Raw genomic sequence first — 24,435 nt, 5'->3', positions numbered from 1 at the left:
TGGAGGAGGGATGCAGGGAAGACTGGGAAAAGTGTGGCTAAGTGATAAGTAATAAAACCCAAGTGCTTCCCACATCTTGCTCCTTATCAATCTCCAAGCAATTGCTTTAGAAATTGACCACCTGCCAGCTATTCAGAGGCTTAAATGCAGTGGTCTCGGTTCACTTCTTGCGGGCAGCTTTACACATTCCCCAGCCCAGCTGACTTGTTCTCCTTCACTGAATTGCAGGGGAGAAAAAATGGAACATTTTTGGAATAAAATGGTTCACTTTACAAGAAACTTGGTTTCTGCCTCTGGTTTGCTTGTCCTTCCTTTCTTCTTCCAGACAATAGCATTGCAAATCCCTCCAGGTTACTCTGAGTGACTGGGCAGGAGGATGTCCTCCCCCTGAGTTCCTAGAGTACTTCCGGATGCCCTACTCATTTGACCTCTAACGGTGCCCTTTGGCATAGTTTCATATTGTTCTAATTTTCACAGCACAGCTTTCTACCCTTAGCTCAAGGGTGTCATAAATATGAGTCTGCCCTACATTCCTTTGACTAGTTCAGATTGAGGCCCAGTACATCATTTTGTCTAATTTAAGAGTGTTCATAAAGGCTGGGAACTTAAGTGAAAAATACATAATGCCCTCAAGGATAGTTTCAATCTGTAATACATACAGATGTTGTTCATTTATTTATTAATATTATCTGTGTGCATAAGTTTGAAAAAAGTCCCTAACTATGGTTTAGAGAGTAAACAGTGAGCCCAAAAGTCTACTGCATAATTACTCTGCCATTTTCTCAGGTTTGAAATGCTTGTTGTGGACCCCCTTGTGTGTAAAAATGTCACTGATGCATTGAGTATAATAGCAAAAATAAAATTTAAAAACCTACTAAATATCCCTGAGATGGAGAATAAATAAATTAGCCATAGTCATAGCCATACAGGAAAATATTATCCTGAAGTTATAATGAGTGATAGAATACTAAGCCTCTGCAAATAAATTAAAGAGATGTGTATCAATCTGGATTCTCTTCACAAGCAGGTTGAGCAAGAGAACAAAATTAAGGGTTGCAAAAGGATACATAGGAAGATAGCATTTATATAAAGTGTAAAGCAGGCAAAGTAACACAATACAATATTTATGAATGTGTGCATATATCCTCAAAACGTATTTTAAACACAAGTTAATGTTTGACACCAAATTCAGGTTGTGATCACCCGTTGGATGAAGAAGGGAAACAAGCTCTAGGAAGAATGCCCAAGAGGTTTCACTTGGGTTTGAAAATTTCTCTTTCTTAAGCTGGGTGGGTTGGGTTTTTTTTATTTTTTGTATTTTGTCTACTTTTTTTGCATTCATGGTATATTTCATAAATTAAAAACAAATATCTTCCTCATTTTGTTGACTTTGTACAGTTATTGGCTCACAAATCAGTAAACATCTCTTAAATGAGAAATATGATTCAGTTCTCATTATATGACTGCATCTGAATGGTTCACATCTGGTTCCATTATTTGGGTTTATAATGACAACTAATAATCATTTTGAAACTGATATCAGACTAAATACATATGCCCAATTTTAGAACACTCAATCTATGCATATATTAATTTTTAATATAAGATAGTACAGCCATACTAAATGTTTAATTAAATTGAGGCAGATTCCTTGCAAAATTCCTATCAATTATAACTTTTCTCATTATACTTAATAAATTATTTGATCTTCCAAAATTATACACATGCAGATTGTTTTACAAGACTGCCTGTTATGTAAGATGAGGTTCACGTATAAAATCCACCTACCATCTATAATTTTAACATTTTAAAAATTACATTAGTAAGTTTCTCTTTATCGAATATTCATTTTCTATTTTCGCTTTCTACTTCAATGGAGACTTATAGAGTTGCAACTTTGACACTAAAATTTCCATGGCAACAGATATTTTTTTGTCATAAACACAGGCATGATTAAAAGGAAGGCTTTAGTGACAGCAGTTTTCTTCATGATTAAATTAATTAGTTAAAAAACTGGGTTAAGAGGCATAGGAATTTCATTACTAAGAAGTATGTTTTCAACTAGAACTTTGGAAACAATACAAAATTTAATTGCAAGTGAATTGCACTTGCCCCTGTTTGATATTTAAGGTAACATTTATACATTTTGTGTTCAACAGCTTAGAGTGGAACAAATCTAAAACCAGATTCTGTCCAAGGCCAAACAGCCTTGAACCCCTCCCTTTAAATTGTCCATGATGTGAAAACTCAGTATATTTCTAAGTAATTGAGAGATTTCTAAGTAGTTTCATAACTTTCCTAATTTAATTCTCTCCCACAAGATTCGCAAGAATTTCTTGGCCTGATTTCTCATCATTATAAAAGTGATTCAGAATTAATGTAGAGAATTTGTAAAGTATAGAAAGGTACAAAGTAGAAAATTTACCCAGAAGTCCACCAATGTTAACATTTAAATATATTTCCAATATCTAATTATCTAATTATCTAATTAATAATTAATTATCTAATTAACATCTAATTGTCTAATTATCTTCCCCATTATCCAGGAAAAAAACAAACAAACAGTGTTCAAACAATGTTCAGACTCAAGATTTGAAGCAACTATCCACATTCCCTGAGTGTATCATAGAAACTTACTGGCTAGGAAAATGCTCCAGTTGGGAGTGTTTAGACCTGGGGGTTTGGATGAAATGCAGTTAGAATAATCAGGATGTAATTAGATCCAAAGGAATTGTCCAGAATTCTTTTCCCTAGTAATAAAGTATATGGTAATGATCCATAGAAGGGGGAAAAAAATCAAATCTCCATTTCGTCCTTTGGAGACCGGTCATTTAATCTCTCTTTCATAGATACATTAGTGTCTCCCTGACAAACTAAGCTCATTCATTCAAGCCTACATTTGTTCATTTGATACACTTTGTTCATTTAATAGATTTTATTCATTACTCCATTTTTGCTTCTTGGTGAAAATGTTCCTTCTCTCTCTTTTTATTTAAAAAATATTTTCCAAATGCCCACTCTGTGCCAGGGACTGCACACATGAGGAAGGGGTACTCAGGCAGCCCCTTCCTTTGAGAGCTTGCATCCCATTCCCAATCCTGGGCATATGAAATCAGTATATTGAAGAGACAGCTGCACTCCCATGTTCATTGCCTCATTGTTCATGACAGCCAGGATGTAGAATCCACCAAAGTGTCCATCAACTGATGAATAAAGAAAGAACAATGAGGTACATATCGACAATGGAATGCTATTCAGCCCTTAAAAAGCAGAAACTTCTATCACATGTGACAATGTGGGAAGAGGTGGAGGACATTGTTAAGTGAAATAAGCCAGACATAGAAAGACAGCCACCACACAGTCTCACTTGTATGTGGAATCTAAAAAAGTTGAACACGTAGAAGTGAGTAGACTGTTGGTACCAGGATCAGGGAAGGGAGGTGGTAGGAGATAGGTTGGTGAAAGCATACAAAATTTCAGTTTGGCTGGAAGAATAAGTTCAAGAGAAATATTGTGTTCTAGCACTATGGTGACCACAGTTAATCACAATGTATTGTCATTTTGAAAATTGTTCGTAGATTTTAAGTGTTCTCACCACAAAAACAAAGAATGTGAGATAATACATATATTAGTTAGCTTAAATTTGCCATTCCACCATGTATACATGTTTCAAAAAACCATGTCATACATGTTATAATTTTTATTAATATAATTTTTATTCGTTAATTAATTTTTTTTTTAAAGCTCACATTCCACACTCAGCCCAGGCATATCCTTTGCTTAGAGCCTGTCTTCACCATATCTTCTGGTGCCTCCACGAAACACTCATGCTTTTTTCTTATCATGCTTATTGTATATCTGTCCCCTCCTTGAGGTGAGGCAACAAAGTAGGCAGATTTCAAGGAAATAAAAAACTTTTTCTTTCCATTTTGTATAGAACTTTCTCATTAAATTTAGTTTTGCCTTTTTTTGACTACTACTAAAATTGAACAGTTTTCAAATTTTTTACTGGACCATTGCAGTTTTTTTTCCTATTTTAATTCCTTTTCAGGACCTGAGCTCAAATTTTTACTTGTATGATCACCTTTTTCTTATTGATTTCCAAGATCCCTTGATAGCAACGATATTGACCCTTTTTACATATTTTCTGAATTTAAGATTCTTATTTACTTCTTGGTTTTTGTTTATAGTTCAATGGTTCTTATTTTCAACATTGTAGTAGTCAAATCTGGACCATTTAGCTTTTTATAATCAGACATACTCAAAAAGAGAGTCAAAGGTAGCTTAGAAGTATGTATTTAATGCAAGGACAGGATTAAGTGAAAGCAGATAAAAAAAAATTAGGCAAAGAAAACAAATAATGATAGGAAAGTAAGATGGGCCAGGAGTTGCCTTGATTTTATTTTATTTTTTTAAAAAAGATGCCATTGCATGTTTGCACTCATTAAGAGTGGCTGTCTGCTCTCCTGTAGCACATGTTGACAAGTAAATCTAATGTACAAGATCAATGGTGGTGCAAGGGAGAAACTGGGGACATACTTAGAAGATACAATGATATTCCTAATTCTGATGCTAATCCATCCCCTCCAAAAAAGGTTTTCCTCTGAATCCTTATGAGAACACATTGTAAATAAACTGTATCTTTAGCAGCAGCCTACAGGGAAATGCAACACATCTCATAGGTCATTTCAAGAATTGCAGACTAATTTTTCAAGGATTTGTTCTTTGTTTTAACTTTGTGAAACAATGTCCATTTCTGATTAATTATTTTAAAATAATCAGGGAGGCATGTAGCAAAGGAAGGATGTCAAGGAAAAGAATGTTTTGTATTGATCTTAAAAGCAGTTTTATTTTTATATGAAGGAAAACACTTCCCAGTGGCCTTTTACTTAGAGCAATTTCACTGGTCAAAAATACTTTTCAGATATGTTTGGGGTAGCGTGGAAAAACACACCAAACAGCTATTTGTCAAGACTTCAAAGGCTGATACTTTGAACTGCTCAAAGTAAGTTGGTTGATCAGTCCTGACACTGCATTCAGAATGAACACAATATACAACTAGTGTTGCTGCAACCCCTGTAACCACAGAGTTCTGCTTGAAGTGCCAGAAGTCAAATTCAAAGCAGAAGGAAGAGATGATTCTGCAGGAGTTGGGAATAATTGGAAAAACTGGTACATGTTTTTGGATTTCTGATTGAGGGAAAAATAATTTTTTGACATGATAATATTTTTAGCCAATTTGGGATTATAATTTTTATAGAGTAATAGATTCATAAATTTAAAGAGACCAGAGAAGTTTTATTCAGTTTGTTTCTCTATCACAGTTTAAATCCCCTGTAAATTTTCTCCCTCATGAAACAACCAGTCTAAACTTGAATAGCAGAGTAGCATGATGTTTAAGAGAGACAGCTCTGACATGCCACCCACATGAACTTGGGCAAGTTTCTTTTCTAAACTTCAGTTTTCTTGTTTGTAAGTTTGGGACAGATAAAGTGCCTAGTACAGTGGCTGGCATACACTGGAAACTCGGTAGCACTTACCTCTTCTGATCATTAAATTCTTATATTATTACATATGCCTTCCAGGGAAAGTCATTTCTACCTAGAAAAAGCAGAGGGTTTTGTTTTGTTGGTTTTTTTTTTTTTTAAATTTAGTAATGGTAAGAGTTGTCTCCTGGTAATAACAGAATGACTTTTATAGAACTACCATGTGCCAATAACAATTTTGAACTCTGGATCAAAAAACAGTACAAATAATTATAAAATCAGACCTAAAACAATTGTTTAAGGCTGAATATTGATCGTTACATTTAAAAAATACATTTATTTATTTTTTAGTTGTAGTTGGACACAATACCTTTATTTATTTAATTTTATGTGGTGCTGAGGATCGTGAACCCAGGGCCTCATAAGTGCTAGGGGAGCACTCTACTGTTTAGCCACAACCCCAGCTCCAATCATTCCTTTCTTAAAAGTGCTGAAAAAAAAAAAATAAATCAACCTAAAAGTCTAGATGACTTACACTCAGCTTACATTCAACCATATCACTGATTATATTAGGTATAAATGTACCAAAACTTCTAACTAAAAACAGAGATGTTATGTATTTTAAATAGAAGACACTAACATCTTGAAAATAAAAGGAAGAGGTGTATTTTAAAACATGAATACTTCCAGAAATGAAATGAGACATTTTGTAATGACGAAAGCATTAATTCATTAAGATAAGATAATCTTAAGTGTGTTGGTCTAATGATAAAATATTATTTTCTAAACTTCTGTTCAGTAATTCCCTTTGAGGAGATCTTTGTCTTGATTGGGACGATGCTTTGGTAAGTATATTGGAGCAGGTGGTCTCTTGAGCCACAGATATGGGATATTTTTGATAGTTTACAGAAGTAGGTAAAATTATTTGAGATAAGGAGATAGAGTTGCTAGTGTTCCCAGTTTGTTCAGAACTGAGATATTTCTTTGAAAATGTAACTTAACAGTGCGAAAACCAGGACTCCAAAAACTGGGACAGTTTCAGGCAAACCAAGACCATTACTCATCCTGCAAAGAGAAGAATCCATTTGCCTTGGAAATAGAAGAATAAAAGAATAAAGAGAGAAGAAAACAGTGGCTATTGAATATCCAGGGGATATTAAGAGATTGTACAGTGGATGAAATGGCCCCTTCCAGTGATCCTTTGAACCTTAAGAAATATTACTAAACACATAAAAAGATAGTTCTAAAGTGTGTGTCTATGTTTGGGAAGCTAGTGATGAAGTAAAATGGGTTAAAAATAGACAGTATGCATCACTGACATGGTATTTGTGGGGCAAGGACAATGAGAATGTTATCTTTGGGTATTTGTAGAAATGTTGGTATGCTTTGGGACTGTCATAGGCTATGGAATAGAAGATCTGAGTCTAAGACAGTATATTATGGGTGAAAAAGACTTGAGATTATACCAGGATTTTATATTAGTTAAGATCTTTGGATTTGGGACGATAGAAAACCTAACTCTGTCTTACACAATGAAGGGAATTTATATACTGAAATTACTAAAAAATCCAGAGGTAGGGTGGAATTCAGGTTTAATTCACTGCCTAGGTTCAGAGTCATATCTCCACAAGCCTCTCAGCAACCCTCTTCCTATGACATTTCACCTTCAAAGCAGGGTCCCTTCATGGTAGCAACAATGGGACAGCAGTCCTAGGATTCACATTTTTATACAGCATCATGATTAGCAAACTTTTTCTGTAGAAGACCAGATAGAAAATATTTTGGGCTTTGCATCTGCATTGCTCATTTCATTATAGTGTGAAAGCAACCATGGGCAATATATAAACAAAAAAACATGACTGTGTTCTGGGAAGACTTCATCAATTTGCATATTTTAAAATTTGTGTATCATGAAATACTACTCTTTGGAATTTCCTCCAAAGCATTTAAAAATTGTAAAGCCATTCTTAGCTCAAGGTCTAAACAGAATCAGGTGGTGAACCAGATTTGACCCACAAGCCATAGTTTGCTGATCCCTGACTTAAAAGATTGTCTGACCAGAGTTAAAAAAAAGAAAAACAGAACTCTCTCCTTCCTGGCATATTTTCTCTTTTCTCTTCTCCACACTCTCAAGACAACCCCATCCAGTGCCACTTACGTGCCAAAATCCTCAAAGTTTTATCTCTAACCCAGACTGCACCCCTATCACCAGATTCCTTTGGCTGCCTACCTTCTTGACATCTCCATTTCAAGGTATAGTAGCATTTTGAACTTAACACAATCCTAACCTTCCAGGAATTCTGGCTTCCTTAAAAATGGGTCCAGCTCCCAACAGCAGGCAGAGACATATTGTCACTCCCATGGAATTGACTGCAGTGCTGCAAGATGGTGTTTCACTGTTGTTTACATTTCTAACCTGTGTTTGGTGAGACGAGGAAGTAGTCTTATTATTCTTTTTTCCTCCTCTAGGGATGAATAAAACTGAGAAATCAATCAAAAGTGTGACATCAGATTGAAGAATTTTTCAACAGTATCTATGAACCTTTGGAAATGTGGTGAGAAGAAATGGTTGTGATTCAATATACTGCTTCCACAGAAAGTTCCCATTCAGACTTGGATCTTACCCCATTTGATTACTTATGATATATGCAGATACTCCAGATATTGTTTTGAGTTTTTGCTATTATTTACGCTTTTGTAAGTTTCTTTAGTTTGCTTTTATTTTGTCCAACTAATCTATTTTCTTAGTTAATTGCTTCAACTTCCTCATTCTCTCCTGTGTTTTGAAAAGAATAAACATTTGACTAAATTAAAACTACATTCTGATAAATATGAGCATTTAGTCCTTCATTTACTCAGTACATATTTTTTTTAAGCATTGCTGTACACTCGACATCATTTTAGGCTCTGAAGACACAAAGATCCATAAGTCTGCCCAGCCCTTAAGATACTCATAGAACATGAAGGGCAACAGAAAATGTAAACTTACAATTCACAATACAACAGTGTAAATGTTAGAATGAAGCCTAAGAAATGTTTTAGGAAGAGAGGGAAATATTGAGGTTCACAGAGGAGACATTGCAGATTTTACATTAGGAAAAGAAAAAAAGTGAAGGAGGAAAAGAAGGTGAAAAGGAGAATCCCTAGTCCAAAATATCCATAGTTGAGTCACAAGACAATTACTTCCGGAAAGAAATATTGAGAAGATGTATTGGGTAGATGAAATGCCTAATGAGACCATAAATGAGGAGAATTGCTTCTTATAGTGTATGAGAAGATAATTTTTATCAGATAATGAAATTGTTTTCAGTCTTCGGAATGAAAATGAATCCCTTGCTAATGCAGATCATGCTAATAAAGGGAGCGAGAGAGAATGTCGGAATTACACTTGGCTGGTGGTAGGCAGAAGCCAACCTAAATAGTCTAGGGGAAAAATGAAAGATAATGAAGTAATCAAAATAATTGCTTAATAGGGAATGTGAAAGATCTGCAGTGTTAAATTATAAATGTACATTTTCAAGAAAAATGAGGTGACCTTAAGGAACAGATTAGAAACCCAAACTCGTGCCGGGTAGAAGCAAGGCTTTTCATTAGCAGAGCTTAAGATTAATTAAATCTGGGAAGCTCTTTGAAATCCACAAGTGCGAATTACATTAGGATACAATACAACTGGTATATTGGTAACATAATTAATGATTAAAATAGAGCTCTTTATTAAATGTGTTCTGGCATGGTTCATGTGACAGCTGAGGAATGAAGAGGACAAAAGGGTGTTACTTAAAATCAGAATCGACCTTAGCAGCACCTGCCTTCAAAAGTTTGTGTATGGGGAGGTAGTTTAATAGAAAAATACATGTAATGTTTGTTTCCCGCTTTGAGGTTGCCTAGAGACCCACCCCAAGCATGATGGGACATGTTGTGCCCCACCACCAACCTGTCTAGGGAGCTAGGGAGGCAGGTGGAGGGGAGCAGCGTCTCTATTATCCCATCTCTGAGTCTTTTGTTTCAGCTGAATGATTTCAGAGGCTGGTAGGAGAGAAAAGTTGAAATTCCAAAGCTGCTGACAGTTTTTTGTGCTGCTCAAGAGTGTAGCATTGGAGAATATGGTCCCTTGTTGACAGAATACATGAAGTATAGGTAAATGAAAGCCATGAGCAAGCAGGAGACAGTGGCCCACACTGTTTTACAGTCACAGAAAAGGGAAATTAATTTCTTGGAGAGACCATGAAAAGGAGAAATGGGAAAAGGAAGAACACGGAGGGGAAGAGGGTGAGAAGAAACAGACACAAGACCCTTCCTCTGCCATACACTTGTCTCTCCTATGATTGACAGACATAAGCAGGGGAAATCAAGAAAAAGTGTCCACATCTAGAGTGAGTCAGAGAAGAGACTGAGAAAAGATGATGTATAACCTGGACTGATTCAGAACACAGGAGCTCTGAATATAAAAATGCTAAAAACTTTCCAGTCCCAGGATGTCAGAGTTACGCAGGGCATGTGTCAGCAGAAACCAACCTGCATGCTCTCGCGGGGAAGGGAAGGTAACAGGAATCCTGCTCTTCTGGATGAAATTACATCCATGTTTACTCTTCACTGAGCATGTAGCTCCCCCACTATTGCATACTAAAACATGTTTTTATAATTTTAGCTTACTTAGCTGTTACTTTGTGGCTTGACGGTTTTAAATTTGAGTTTGGTTTATGCCATACAAACTTCAGACCATTTAAAGACGCTGCTTTCAGTTACATTTTTAAAATACCTGTGAATTCTACAGAACCAGTGCCTGTCTAGGGAGGTAGGAAGGCAGGTGAAGGGGAGCAGCTTCTCTGTTATCCCATCTGAGTCTTTTGTTTCAGCTGAATGACTCCAGAGACTGGTAGAAGAAAAAGGTTGGAATTCCAAATTGCCTTATAGAAATACAACTTTGAAAAATTCAATTCCAAAAACTTCTTGCAGAAAACAGGAATAGCCACATATATGATTTTTAATTTGTTTTTTTTAATAACTTTATTTTATTTATTTATATTTGGTGCTGAGGATCAAACCCAGGGCTTTGCATGTACGAAACGAGTGCTCTACTGCTGAGCCATTACCCCAGCCCCTATTTTTTTTTTTAATGAAACAAAAAGTTCTACTCTGACAACAGGGATAGAATTTGTACAGATATTTCATTTGTTTAAATTATTTTCCTCATTATTCCCCTGTCCCTTGAATACTCAAAAGATGAGGTTTATATCCTGGCAATTCACTCTAGAAGCTCCCTTTGGACAAGCTGTGTTGAATCTCCCTTTCTTTCTGTGGGTATTTTCTTACCAGGATCCTCATATTGTTTTCTAGTTCCTCTCAATATATGAACAAGTCCCATTTGGGGAGTTGAGATTCACTTTCAAGTATTCTAAAACCCAATAAATCAGAATTTAGAAATTGCATCCAACTCAAAAGATTTTTCTCTCCCTCTCTTCCAAAGAAGCCTGTACCCTGCAGTGAGGAAAAGGACAAAGCCCGTTTTCTCAGTTCTTATTTCATCCTGCCACATCTGACTTTCTCTGTGTTGTGGTTTATATGTGGTGTCCCCCAAAAGCTCGCATCAGACAATGCAAGAAGGTTCAGAGAAGTAATAATTAGGTTGCAGCCTTAGACTAATCAGTGAATTGGTCCTGATGTGATTAGCTGAGTGGTAACTGGAGGGGGAGGGCTGGAGGAAGTGGTTCACTGGGTGGGGGTGTGTCTGTGGGGTATATATTTTGTATCTGGTGAGTGGAGTATCTCTCTGCTTTCTGATCATCACGTGAGCTGCTTCCCTCTGCCACACTTTTCTGCCATGATGTTCTGCCTCATCTGGAGCCCTGAGGAATGGAGCGGGCCTTCTCTGGACTAAGATCTCTGACACTGTGAGCCCTCTAATAAACTTTTCCTCCTTTACAGTTGTTCTGGTGGGCTCCTTTAGTCACAGCAATGAAAAAGCAAACTAAAACACTCTGGCTTGTATTTGTGGAGCTCAAGAGGAAGATTGGTGAGATAATAAGGGTAGAAATCTCCTGTAACTCATGTCCTTATAATTTGCCTGTGTTCTCTGAGTGGCAGCTCCCAAAACGTGGATCCCTTAGATGCCCTCACACTGACTTCTGTCACACTCCGGGGTACTCACCAACCAATGAGAAACAAAAGCTAGGTGGGATCAGAACAATTGGATTCCACTTTTCCATTTCTCCTATTCTGAAGCACTGATTACCTGTACTGCCACCCTGAGAAGTCCTCAATACCCAACATTTTCTGAGAAAACTTGTGCTTCTTTGAGGCACATCATGAGGCTGAGGACAGTGTGGTAATACATTTGAAATTCTTTCTTGCTTCATTCAGTTTTATATATTTTTTTCACACTTGCTTGCCCTTGGATTATATATGCCTGACCCTTCCATAAAGAATCATCACTGATTTCTTGCCTTAGGCTTTGTTGTCTAGGAAACCTGAGCTAAGACAACTTTTAAACTAATACTGGATAGAGAAATAAGAAATTGCCTGGCGAGCATGGAGGATAATATTCTAGATTTAAAGAATTGTATACTTGGAGACCTAAGGCAAAATTGGAATTTAGCTTTTAATCTTAGTCTGTTCCGGCTGCTGTAACAAAATGCCATAAACTGGATGTCTTATAAATAACAGAAATTTATTGTTCACAGTTCTGGAGGTTGGGAAGTCCAAGATCAAGGCACTTGCAAATCAACATCTGGCAAAGGCCTCTTTCCTGGTTTTAGCTGTGTGGAAGGGACTTAGTATTCTCTGGAGTCTCTTTTTTTTAAGGATACTCTTTCCAATCATGTGGCTTTATCCTCAATACCGAGTCACCTTCTAAGAGCCCCACTTCCTAGTACCATAATCTTGGGGGTTAGGACTTCAACATAAGCGCCTTAGACAGACATAATCACTCAGTCCATTGCACTGGAGTTCTCAAGACATGGCTCTGTTGGGGAGCGAGTCTGGAGTGGTGGTGTAGGGTTTGTGAAAGAAGAGGCTAGACGGGTGCATCTTTTCACTAAAGTATGCAGTTGGCCTCTGTAAGGAAGGGGGTAAAACCACAGAAGAATTTGAAGCCAAGGAATGACAAAGACAGACATGCATTTCAGACCACTCTGTCTGCAATGGGGAGCTGGATTGAAAGTGAGCAGAAACAATGGAACAATCTTTGCCCATGTTCACTAGGGTGTGGTACTGGCATTCATTTTGTGATAGAATGAAAGTAGTTTATCATATATCATCAATACATTATATTAAAATACCATTATTAAAATTGGCCTTTTAATTAAATAGTCCAATTGTTTCTTCTTATTACAACACAAACACAAGTATACCAATGCTCTTTAAGTTACGATATGAAAGGCCACAATGAAGGGCTAATTTTGATGTGTTGAGTAAAAATTATAGGATGATTCTAAGGATGTAGCTCTAGCTCAGTGGCAGAACACTTGTCTTAATGTGTGAGGCCCTGAGTTCAATCCATAGTACAACAAGAAAGAAAAAAAGGAGAGAAATGAAATTATACAGTTACAGGGACTGTTTTTTTTTTTTTTTTAAATTTTTAGACTAAGCTATTATCCTAGACCCTATCAGACTAGATTAAAAATCAAAATGGAATCATTCAGGCTAAAGTTACCAAATCAGAGAAATGAGAGATAATAGCCAAATTTCCCATGTAGGCTAGTTTCAGTCAGCATAATAAGGAAGTTCACTCTGATTTATTTCTTTTACAAAAGAAGTGACCTAGAGCTGGCTCCCTGTCCCTTCCTTATAAGAAAAGTCACTTAGAAATTACCCAACTGCTTTTTGTTCTTTGTTTCTCCTTTTCTTTTACCCACTTTCGGTCTACAAAACCAAGCTCTTCTGTTCATCCTATCTGAATAGTAATTCTATTTTATGGAATGAAGTATTTTCTAATTCTAGAATAAAAATTGAAGTCAAATAAGATCTTTAAATTATTTTAATTTCTGTGCATTGGCAGGTATTAATATTTAAATGGAATTTATTGGAAGCCTTTCTAACTTTATAGAGTATATAGAAAAATTATCCAAAACTTGGAAATAGGCAAATGGATTACTGGGTTTATTGATGGATTCCTTTCAGTTTATTAGTGGGCATTGTCTATCTTGCCTAAGTGGGAGGGAATGTTAGGTTTTCTAGAGAAATAGTATGAGCAGGATGCATGTGTTGGCTGTCTGGGGACCTAAGGAAGAGAAGAATATTGCAGCTCAAACTTTTGAGCAGTGTGGAGGCAAAATTGGCTCTTCCTATGGGGACCTCATTTTTTTTCTCTTAAAGACCTTCAGCTGATTGGAAAAAGCACACCTTATCATGGAGGGTAAGCTGCTTTATTCAAAGTCTACTTCAAATCATCTATCAATTACTTTCACGCCAATATCTAGACTGGTGATTTACCATGGCCTAGTCAAGTTGACACATAAAAATGATGATCACAGGGGCATGGTCTAATTCTCTAACAACCTTTGTTTGACATTCAGTTTACTATTGATTAGGAAGTCTTACATCTCTTTAAGAATAGAGGTTATCTTGTAAAAAAAAAAAACTGATATCAAAATGGTCTTGTTCTATAATAATATAACAAAAATTGCCCCAAATATTGTAAGTGACAAGACCATGACTCAAAAGTGTTCACTTATTGTCTTATAGGATGCCAATCAGTTGTATGTCTAACCTACCTATCTTATTTGAACACTTTATAAAATGCTCTTTCAAAAAATCTGAGCATCTTGCAGGTTCCTTCTTTAATTAATAAGTTAAATAAATCCTTTGACTCATATTTCATATTTATTTTATATTTTTAAAAGTCTCATGCTTTGTACTTTTTAAAAATTATGCTTTTACAGGGAATAAACACATACTATGCAATATAGAAAAGAATGACAATGATTATTCAATGTGTGGTGCATTTATTTACTTTAATCGTGCTACAAATGGGAGTTGAAAGAACATCATTTTGCTTTCTTCATGGTCCCTGATGAAAATGGATCTAGGACATGTACCATAAATTTCCTAACTCTAGCTTCTCTCTTACTCATTCCCTTCTTTGAGGACTCTTACCAAACCTGTTTTAGATCTTTTCATTTATTCCATTTCTTAATCTTTTCCATCCTTTCTCCTTCAGGATACATTCTGTAAAGAGCCTTCAGGTTTATCTTTTTGTTTGATAATTTTCATTTTGACTCTGTCAATACTGCTGTTTAAACCACCCATGGAATTTTAAATTTCAAAGGTTATATTTAATTTCTACTTGGTTCTTATGAAAGCTCCCTATTCTTTTCTCACAGTATCTTATTTTATGATACTGATTATTTTATGTTGCTATTTATTTTAAGCATGTGTATTTCCCTTTCTCTGTAATATTGTGGTACTTTCAGGCATGATTGGGGTACTGATCCTGCTTATTTAAGTTATGTCTGTCAATCCAATTTATGCTGGATTCATTCATATTCTCTCTCTCCCCCTCCCCCCCTTTCTCTGTGTGTGTGTGTGTGTGTGTGTGTGTGTGTTTACTTGGATTGTCATTTTGAGCATTGTTATATCAGAATTTTTTGGCCTAGGTTGAGGTTGGGTCTTTCCAGAGGGGATTTTACATTTGCCAGGAACCTCTCCCTGGGAGCAATTATTTTGATAATTCCTCAGTTTGGTAGAACCCGACCCTGCAAATGATAAAGGGCAGAGCCATGGTAACAAATTCTCAGGGGAGACTTTTTACCTAGAGCCCAAGGGCAATTAGAAAAGAGTCCTTCTTTTTAACCTGTGCTAATGAGCAGTTTTCTTTCAGTCTAATATTTTATGAAGGATTAAGTCTATATTAGTTTTCTATTGCTGTTGTAATAATATTACCAGAAACTACTGGAAATTGAAGCAACACTAGTTTGAGAGAAAGAAAGGGAAATGGAAAGGGAAAAGGAAGGGAAGTGAAGGAAGAAAGAAGCCAGGAAGCAAACAGGGAGGCAGGAAAGGAAGGAGGAAGGAGGGAGAGAGACCAATCCACAGAGAAAAGAAAAAGCAAAGCAACACAACAATATTATCTTAGTTCTCTGGGTCAGAAGTCTGAAACATGTCCCATTGGGCTAAAATCAAGGTACCTACAGGCCTGGTTTCTTCAGGAGGCTCTGGTGGAGAAACCATTTCTTGAAATTTCCTAACTTCCCACATTGCTTCACTGGTAGCCCACCTTCAAAACCAGTAGTGGTGGGTGAAGTCTCTCTCACATCTCCCGACTCTGACCCCTTCTGCCTTCCTCTTCCATTTTAGGAGGGGGGTCTCCTACATAAGACATGAGGCCACAGGAATGATCTATGACAATCTTCTTCTTTGGTCAACTGATTGGCAACTGTAATTTCAGCTGCAACCTTGTTTTCTGCTTGTCCAGTGTGGTAACACAGTAACAGGTTTCAGGCAGGAGGATGTGGATATCCTTGGGGAGCCATTGTTCTGCCCACCACAGTCTTCCCAGGGTCTAAGCTTTATGTAAGGACCTCATAACTCCCAACTTGTAACCCTTTGTAGCCCCAGGCCTCCAGGCCTTAAAATCTGTGCCCTTAGGTTAACAAAACCAAAAGCTTCACCCAGTGAAGTTGCAGTACTAGCTCATATGCTCTTTTCTTTGGATTGGGGATTTCTTATTCTTTCTTACAAGTTCAGCTATAATTTAAAGATTTTCCAAGGTCATATGTTAATGGTATTAGGAGGTGTGTCCTTTGGGAGATGATTGGGTCATAGTCTTCCCCGGTCCTTGTCCCCAATGCCAATCCAATAAAAAAGACACGGTTTTGAGAAAAAAGAGAAAAGGAGGTTTATTGCTTTGCTAGCAAAGTAGAAACACTGGGGATTCCTGTCCCAAAGGCCGTGATTCTGCCCATCAGCAGAAACAGGGGGCTTTTATAGAATTGATTCAGAGAAAATGAGATTAGGGAAGAGAGATTAGGAAGGAGAAGATGAAGGAGGAGAAGATTAGGGAAAAGAAGATCAGGGAGAAGAAGTTTGGGAAAAAAGAAAAAAACATGTAAGTTTCAAAGCCTCAAGGCATATAGTCAAAGCACCAAGTGAACCCCTGTTAGAACCCTGGGATATCATAGGAATGATTTTTTTTTTTTTTTTAAGCAAACTCTCTCTGGCTCTCTTGCCATGTGATGCCTTGTGATATGTTAAAAAGCACCAAGAACGCTCTCACCAGATGCCATGCAGATACTTGGATTGCCAAGCCTCCAGAACCATGAGCTAAATAAGCCTCTTTGCTTTATAAATTACTCAAGCTGTGGGATACAGTCTTAGCAGCAAAAAATTAGATGAAGACGACCATGTTGCCCTAGAGTACTGCAGTTACTCCACCCGTTAAAAACAATCAGTAGGTAACAGAGACTTTACTCTTCCTAACATTTATGTAGTAATTCTGAGGAGTAGGCTGGTCTGGCCAAACATTATTTTTAATACTTATTAGAATTATGGGAGTCAAACTGCCTCTAGAATCTGGCCAAAATAGGTAAAATAGTTATGAACATAATTCTATTTTACAATGTAGAGAATACTAATTTAACTTAGTCCTGTTTTGAATCATCTGTTTCCAATTTCTTTTATTCATTCATTCAATATATATTTATGAAGTATCTTTTATGTGTTAGCTCCAGTAGAGTGTACAAGCTAAATAAGACATTTGACCTGTCAGCAAGAAATTTGGAGTTTAATAAAGAACAAACTGAATTTATAGTCTAACAGAAAAAGAGTTTTTAGAAAATAAACCCTTTGACTGAATGGAAATCTTGTGTATATTTATGTGTATACGTTTGGGTATGCACACCCATCTGTTTATCATCCAGGTGGGAAGAGGATGTTGCAGTTATTTTTTAAACTTAGTGAAGTTTAACACACAAACAGAACATTTCATAAATCCAAAGTGTACAGCTTAATGAATTTATTGAAATCAAATCTGCCTGGTAACCAGCATTCAGATTAAAAACAGAATTTTACTAACACCCGAGAAGCACTTTCATGGTCTATACTTTGGCAAGGAAGGGAATAATATCAAATACTTTGCAATCTGCTTGATAACATACCTTCCTACATCATGAGATACCCTCAGACCATTATTACTCAGTCTTCAAAAATGGTTTCTCTGAGACAACTCTCCTATGTCCATAAGCTGAAATTAGTGATGAAAGTCCAGGTGAACCAAAGCAAAAAAATGCCAGTCATCAAATTAACAGCCAGAAAGCATTTTTTTTTTCCTTCATAAAAGGTACATCTAGGGCTGGGGTTGTGATTTGAAGGTAGAGTGCTTGCCTAGCATGCATGAGGCACTGGGTTTGATCCTCATCACCACATAAAAATAAAATAAAGATATTGTTTTCACCTACAACTAAAAAATAAATTTTAAAAAAAGGTTTGTCTAGTTCTGTGGAAGTTAAAGAGAAAAAAATCCATCAAGTGAAGGATTGTCCCTTCTAATGTAGTTTCCAAGCTTTTCTCAAGATTAAAACGAGATCAGCTGTTTTTATTCAAATACACCCTTTATTACAGGAAGTATGTACCAAACCAGCTGAACACCATAACCTCAGAGTGTTGCATCAGAGCTGTGGCAAGTTATTAGAAAATAAGGGATATAGAGCATCTCTCACTCTGTGTTCAAAAAAAAAAACAGGACAGCTGTCTGACCCAAAGGTCTACCTCCATGGATACAGGCAGACAAAGCTTTCTCCATTGCATAAGTACAGAGATATGGGGTTTAAGATTCCTTGAATGCTAATAGCATTCAGAAACTATAAGAAATGCAAAAAGTCATTTTGGGGGTGGAATCTTCCTTTAATCTTTTGAAAAGCTTCATCACAGTTAAAAAAAAAAAGAGCAAAAAGCAAGAGAGGATCTGCAGTAGACAAAGAATTCAGGTTGGGACTTCTTAGGTCATCTATTTGAGGTTGTTTTTCTGTAGAATTGAGAAAGAGTGAATCACAGTCTTTGCACTGCAAATTTCAATAAAGTCTCTCTTGTTTCATGACTTTTTTCAAAGAACTTGAAACCTATTTTCAAATAAACAAAGCTAGTAGCTCTTTTAAGCTTTTTAGAAACCATGCTTTTATCCTATTTTCCACAACTATAGCAACCACAGCTTGGGACATGGTAAGTGTTTAAGATTTAGCCACTGAATGAATGAGTGTATGAAACTTTATCCTAAAAAATGATGAGGGGCCAGTGAAGCATGTTCAGAAGAGGAGTGACATGGTGACATTTCATTTTTATAGATCTGTCTGGCAATGTTATGGTTTAGATATGAGGTGTTCTCCCAGAACTTCAGTGTTAATACAGGAATGTTTGGAGGTGAAATGATTGGATTGTGAGAGCTGTAACCTAATCAGTCCATCTTAGTTTGAATGGACCCACTGGGTGATCACTGTAGGCAGGTGGAACAGGGCTGAATTGGGTGGGTCACTGGGGGTGTGACCTGGAAGATTGCTTCTTTCCTATAGCCCTTCTTTTTCTGGCTCTGCTTCCTGGCCACCAAGAGGTGAGCAGCTCTCCTCTGCCACATCCTTCTGCCATGATTTTTCTACCTCACTTGGACCCAGAGCAATGGAGCCAGCCATCTATGGACTGAGACCTCTGATGCCACGAGCGCCAAATAAACTTTTTCTCCACGAAGTTGTTCTTGTCGAGTATTTTGGTCACAGAGAAGCAAAAGTTAACTAAAACACAATAATATGGAGCACAGATTGGGACAAACATGGAGGGAAGAAGATTCACTGGGAGAGAACACTGAAATCCCAGACTAGAATAAATGATAGTCTGAACTAAGGGAAGGTATGTTAGGGCAGAAGGTAGGAATTAATTTGAAGGATACTTGGAAAGTAAAACCGATATGGTTTTATCTAATTGATGGACTAGGAGAGGAGGCCCCTGACCATAATTATTAGGATTCTGGTTCGGTCTTTTGGATGGGTGCTGGATCAACTGGTTGCTATATAGAATACAGTAAGGTGTAGTGGGAAGAGCAGACTTGGTGTTAAAAACAGTGTTTACTGTAACCCTTTTGGATTTGAGATTCCCATGGGATGTCTGATTTAGAGCCAATAGAGTAGAAATAGTTATTAAAGCCATAGATTTTTTTATTGGTTGCTCAAAACATTACAATGATAAAGCCATAGATTTTAATGATTTTTTTTTCATAGGAAGAAAGGCATTACCATGAAAATCCAGAAGGCTGAAGGCATAACAATCAGGACAATAGAGATTTAGAGGTCAAGCAGAGAGCAAGAAGACTGTAACCCAGGAACAGAACTGATCTCAAAATGGCTCTGGTTATTCATTCTAGAATACCTGAAAGTCAAGATAGCTAGGGTCAGGAAAACTTGCACCCATATTCCCAAAAAGAGAATGAACCCAAGTCTTTATTTACTGAACAGGAGGAACTGTGGCATCAACAGGCCCTAACCTTTCCAGATACTGAGTTGGTAGGTAGCCTGCCTTTATTAATCAAATATATGAATTAAGAGGTATCCCTAAAAGCAGCACATTAAGATAGATTTTCTTTTCCTTAATGGCAATTTAGCTTTGTTTTGGGTGTGAGATAAGCTTATAAAGAAAACTGATTATAAAAATAAATAAAAACAGAACATTTTCCAGGGTGTTCATGTTGGGAAGCTGTGCAGTTGTCCCAGTGGAGATGCTACTGAATGAAACATTCTTAAAACTTCTCTTTTGAAATTGCCTCAGAGTTTGAAAGGGTAAAAACCCACATCTTTTAAGGATAAATCTGAATTTTTAAAACAACCCAAGTTATCATTTGGAGTAAAGCTTGGTTAAAAAGATGAGTAATAGGAATAGCAATTATCTCATTATTAACTATTTTGCATTGAGTACTTGTTGATATGATAATATTTTGGACATAACAGGTTAAATATATTTTAAAAATTATTTTCACTTGTTTCTTTTACTTTTTTAATGTGGCTGCTAGAACATTTAAAATACATTTGTTGTTCATATTATGTCACTATTGAACAGTGTTAGCATATATAGTTCTACTTACATGTGTGATTTAGCTATAAAGAATATCTGGAAAATAATTTTAATATTCACCTTTGCAAAATAAACCATGCTTGTCTACAGAGCAGAATATTATGTGGACAAAAGGGGGAATGAGGCCAATGTGTACTAAGATGAGGAGCACTTGACTGTATATTGTTCAGCGAAAAAATAGAGCAGAGAACAGATGCAGAGTAAGTGAATGTGTTCAATGTATAAGGAGCAGACTTTGAATGCATTATGTAAAAATTGTACTTATATACAGAATATTCCTGGAAGGAGGCACAAGAAATTATGCTTAGCTGCTGTCCTAGAGAGAGGAAATTGTGAGTCACGAGCAGGGATGGGCAAAGATTTATTTTTAATTTGACCTTTTTGTACTGATTAAATGTTTTACAACATATATTCATAACCTATTCAGGAAAAGAAAGCTCCTTACAGTTTTGATTATTTGAAAAGAAAATAGCCTTCAAAAAGAATTTCCCAGGGTAAGTTAGGAGGCTATAATAATTTGTTTCTTTTTTCTTTTCCGGAAGTGGAGGTGGGGGACTGATGTATATAAACCATGGTGACCCACACATAGTAAGCTTCTAGGAAATAGTTGTTCATTCCTTCTGATAGCTCAGATGTCATAATGGTATCTTTACATGTTTCAGGGACATCTTAGGGGTCACTATCATGTTATGGCTTTAGAGATAGAAAATGCAAATAGGATGTACCTGCATGGATCCTGTGACCTTCCCTAGAAGTCAGTTATTTCCCCCCAATAAATCCTAGAAATTTGCTTGTTTATTTTTCTATCTTTTTATCAGAATGGAAGACAGTTTGCATAATACATAACTTCCTAGTCAGTATAATATTTATAGACTATCGTCAATTTTTATTACTACACTAGAGACTAAAGCAAAGTTTTCCAGTTATTATGTCCTCTGTGCTGAAATCTTCACTCTTCTGTCAGTCTCTTGATCTTTGGCAGTTAAAACTCTTTTTTATTTCTATATCAGAAACTCTATGTGGCTCCCTAACCTCTTTGTCTACTTCTATCACCTCCTCTCACTTTCATGAAGTTTGTTGATTGATTGCTTCTTATGGGGTATGTCTGGCTTTCTAGCCCTTTGTCTAAATTTAAAACACTACAGCCATCCTTCAGAAAATATACAGTGCTCAATCAATTGCATTTGCTCATAAAATCTCTTTTGTTTTTTGGAACAAAAGTCTCTTGATTCTGACTCCTTATTTCCATTCCCATTGCCTCTGCCTTAGTCCAGCCCCTCTTCATCTTGTCTGGAATATGTCAATTAGCTCTTAACCAGTCTGCATGTTTTTAGACTCCCCACTGGCAATCCATTTTCCACTTTACAGCTAAATTCTAAAAACAGATTCTAAAAAACAGACTCATGCATGCATTCATTCATTCATCAAGCATTCATTAAATATCTCCCTTGTGTCAGACATCATGCTGGGAACTAGGGACACAAAGCCTTATTTTTCATAGGCAGGCTCTATGTTCTTGTAACCTGAAGTCCAGTGCAAGAGGCCTGTGAGTAGGCAGACTCGTAATTTCAAATCCATCAGGATGGGGATACAGTGGAAAACTTAGGATGCTGTGGCAGCACTCAGTAGGGAAGGGAATTTTCTCAGATCCTTACCCTCTGATCAATTGGACAGAGCCAGGTAAAGAGGCAGGAGAAGATGTAAGGAGAGACAATGGAAAGGCAATTCTAGACAGCATGGTGCATGGCATCTATAATCAGGAAGGCTGGCCCAGTAGTGTCCAGAGAAGATTTGGAAAAGTCAGCACAAGGTGGTGATGGGCATCAGGGCCCTGCAAGGGAATTTGGACTTTATTCTGAAGGCAAAGGCTTTAAGAAGGGCAGTCATGTGATCAGACTTTCATTTTTGTGACAAATATGTTAGGAGTTTTGAGGATAGTAACAGGAATGAAAGCCTGAAAACTGTAAAGAAAATTAGGAGGAAGTTGTTTCAACAATCCAATGAAACATAGAGAATTATCCAAATCAAAATAACAACAATAGCAAGTGGAGAAGTGGACTGATTGGGAAATAATCCGCAATAGAATTGATGGGGTCCAGAGATTGGTTTTGTGTGGGAAGGAAGTGGGAAATTAAATAACTGACTTGCATATATCTGATTTGAGTACTGGGAATGCCATGAGGAGCTATGGAAGGGAAGATGTTTGGGCATAGAGAAGATGCATTCAGATGAGAGATTTGGACTGAAGACATTCACACATTTGTTTGCTCATTCAACAAATAGGTGTTGAGTCCACTCTATGATAGGCACTGTTCTAAGCACTGGGGATACAGTGGAAAACAAACGGAACAGAAAAACTGTTTTTGTGGCACTTTCATTTCAGTGACGAAACTAAGCAAATACAAACAGCAAATCAATGTAGAATGTCAAGCAGGTATGTGCTTTGAAGATAAAGAAATGACAGTGCGATGGAATACAGTGGACATATTAGATAGGTAGTCCAGGGAAAATTATCTTTGAAGAGGCGATATTTCAGCACAAACCTGGATGAAATGCCACAGGGAGACACAGGAAGAACCATGCAAGGAAGAACCATGGGGAACAGCAGGCTGCCTAAATTATGGGTCGGTAGAAGCTGTATAGGGAAGAGGGAAAGAGGAAAGGAATGCAGATGTCCACTTAATAGGACCTCTGACCGTACCTGTAAACTATCACAGAAGACCCTGTTATCTGTGTTTTCATTTTCCACACTTTCAGTTACCTGTGGTCAGCTGTGGTCTGAAAATATTAAGTGGAAAATTCCAGAAATGAATATATTTTAAATTTTGAATAGCATGATGAAATCTTGTTTTGTACTGCTCCATCCTGACCTGGGGCATGAATCATCCCTGTGTTCAGTGTATCCACACTGTATATGCCACCCACTGGTTAGTCTCTTAATAGTTGTCTCAGTTACCAGACTGGATATTATAGTATCACAGTATTTCTGTTCAAGCAATTCTTGTTTTACTTAGTAATTGTCCCTGTGCACGAGAGTTGTGAGGCTAGCGATGTGAATATGCCAAAGAGAAGCCGTTCTTAAAGTGTTTAAGGATCGTTTCACGTTATCAAGATGGGTGAGTATAATACAAGAAAATATTTTGAGAGAGGAAAAGACGACATCCATATAACTTTTATTATAGTATGTTGTTACATCTGTTCTATTTTATTATTGTTATTAATCTTTTATGGTGCTTAATTTATAAATTCAGTTTTATTTTATGTACAAAAGTATACAGAAAACCAGACTAAATGGTTGATACTATGTACAGTTTCAGACATCCACTGGGGGTGTGTTAGTCCACTTCTTGTCAATTTGATCAAATACTCAACAAGAATAACTTGGAGGTGGAAACGTTTATTTTGGGCTCGCAGTTCTGAGGCTCAGGTCATGGTTGGACAACTCCATTGCTCTGAGCTCAATGTAAGGCAGAAAATCATTCTGGAAGGGTGTGGTGGAGGAAGGCTACTCAGCTCATAGCAGTCAGGAAGGAGGGAGAGAGAGAGAGAGAGAGAGAGAGAGAGAGAGAGAGAGAGAATGCATATGGAGATATGGAGCCAGGAACAAAATATATAATCCCCAAGGGCTCACTCCCAGTGACCTACTTCCTCCAGCCACACCCTACCTGTTTATAGCTGCCATATAATACATTAGTCTTTTCTAATTATAAATCCACTAAAGGGATTAATCCACTAATTACAGCTCTCATTATCTAATCATTTTACCTCTGGGCATTCCTGCATTGTTTCACACAGAAGCTTTTGTTGAATACCTCCTGTCTAAACCTTAACAAGGTATCTTGAAATGAATCTCTTGCAGGTGAGGGGTGGGTAGAACGTGGGGGAGGCTACTATATTTCTTGAG

The 24,435-nt window shown here is 36.9% G+C and overlaps 1 protein-coding gene across 1 annotated transcript in view; it reads left to right on the top strand.

The window, feature by feature from the left end:
* Cfap54 (cilia and flagella associated protein 54) overlaps nt 1-8,212 on the top strand; it is a 308,923-nt gene extending 300,711 nt beyond the window's left edge. Inside the window, exon 69 of the mRNA XM_027928857.2 lies at nt 7,956-8,212. The gene's annotated coding sequence lies outside the window, so the exon portion shown is untranslated. The remainder of the gene's footprint in view (nt 1-7,955) is intronic.
* Nucleotides 8,213-24,435: the final 16,223 nt, after the last annotated feature.

This window comes from Marmota flaviventris, chromosome 3, assembly GCF_047511675.1.
Source record: "Marmota flaviventris isolate mMarFla1 chromosome 3, mMarFla1.hap1, whole genome shotgun sequence".
Lineage (NCBI taxonomy): Eukaryota > Metazoa > Chordata > Mammalia > Rodentia > Sciuridae > Marmota > Marmota flaviventris.
Note: the sequence above shows the minus strand (reverse complement) of the source record. Positions and strands in the feature narration are given on the sequence as shown.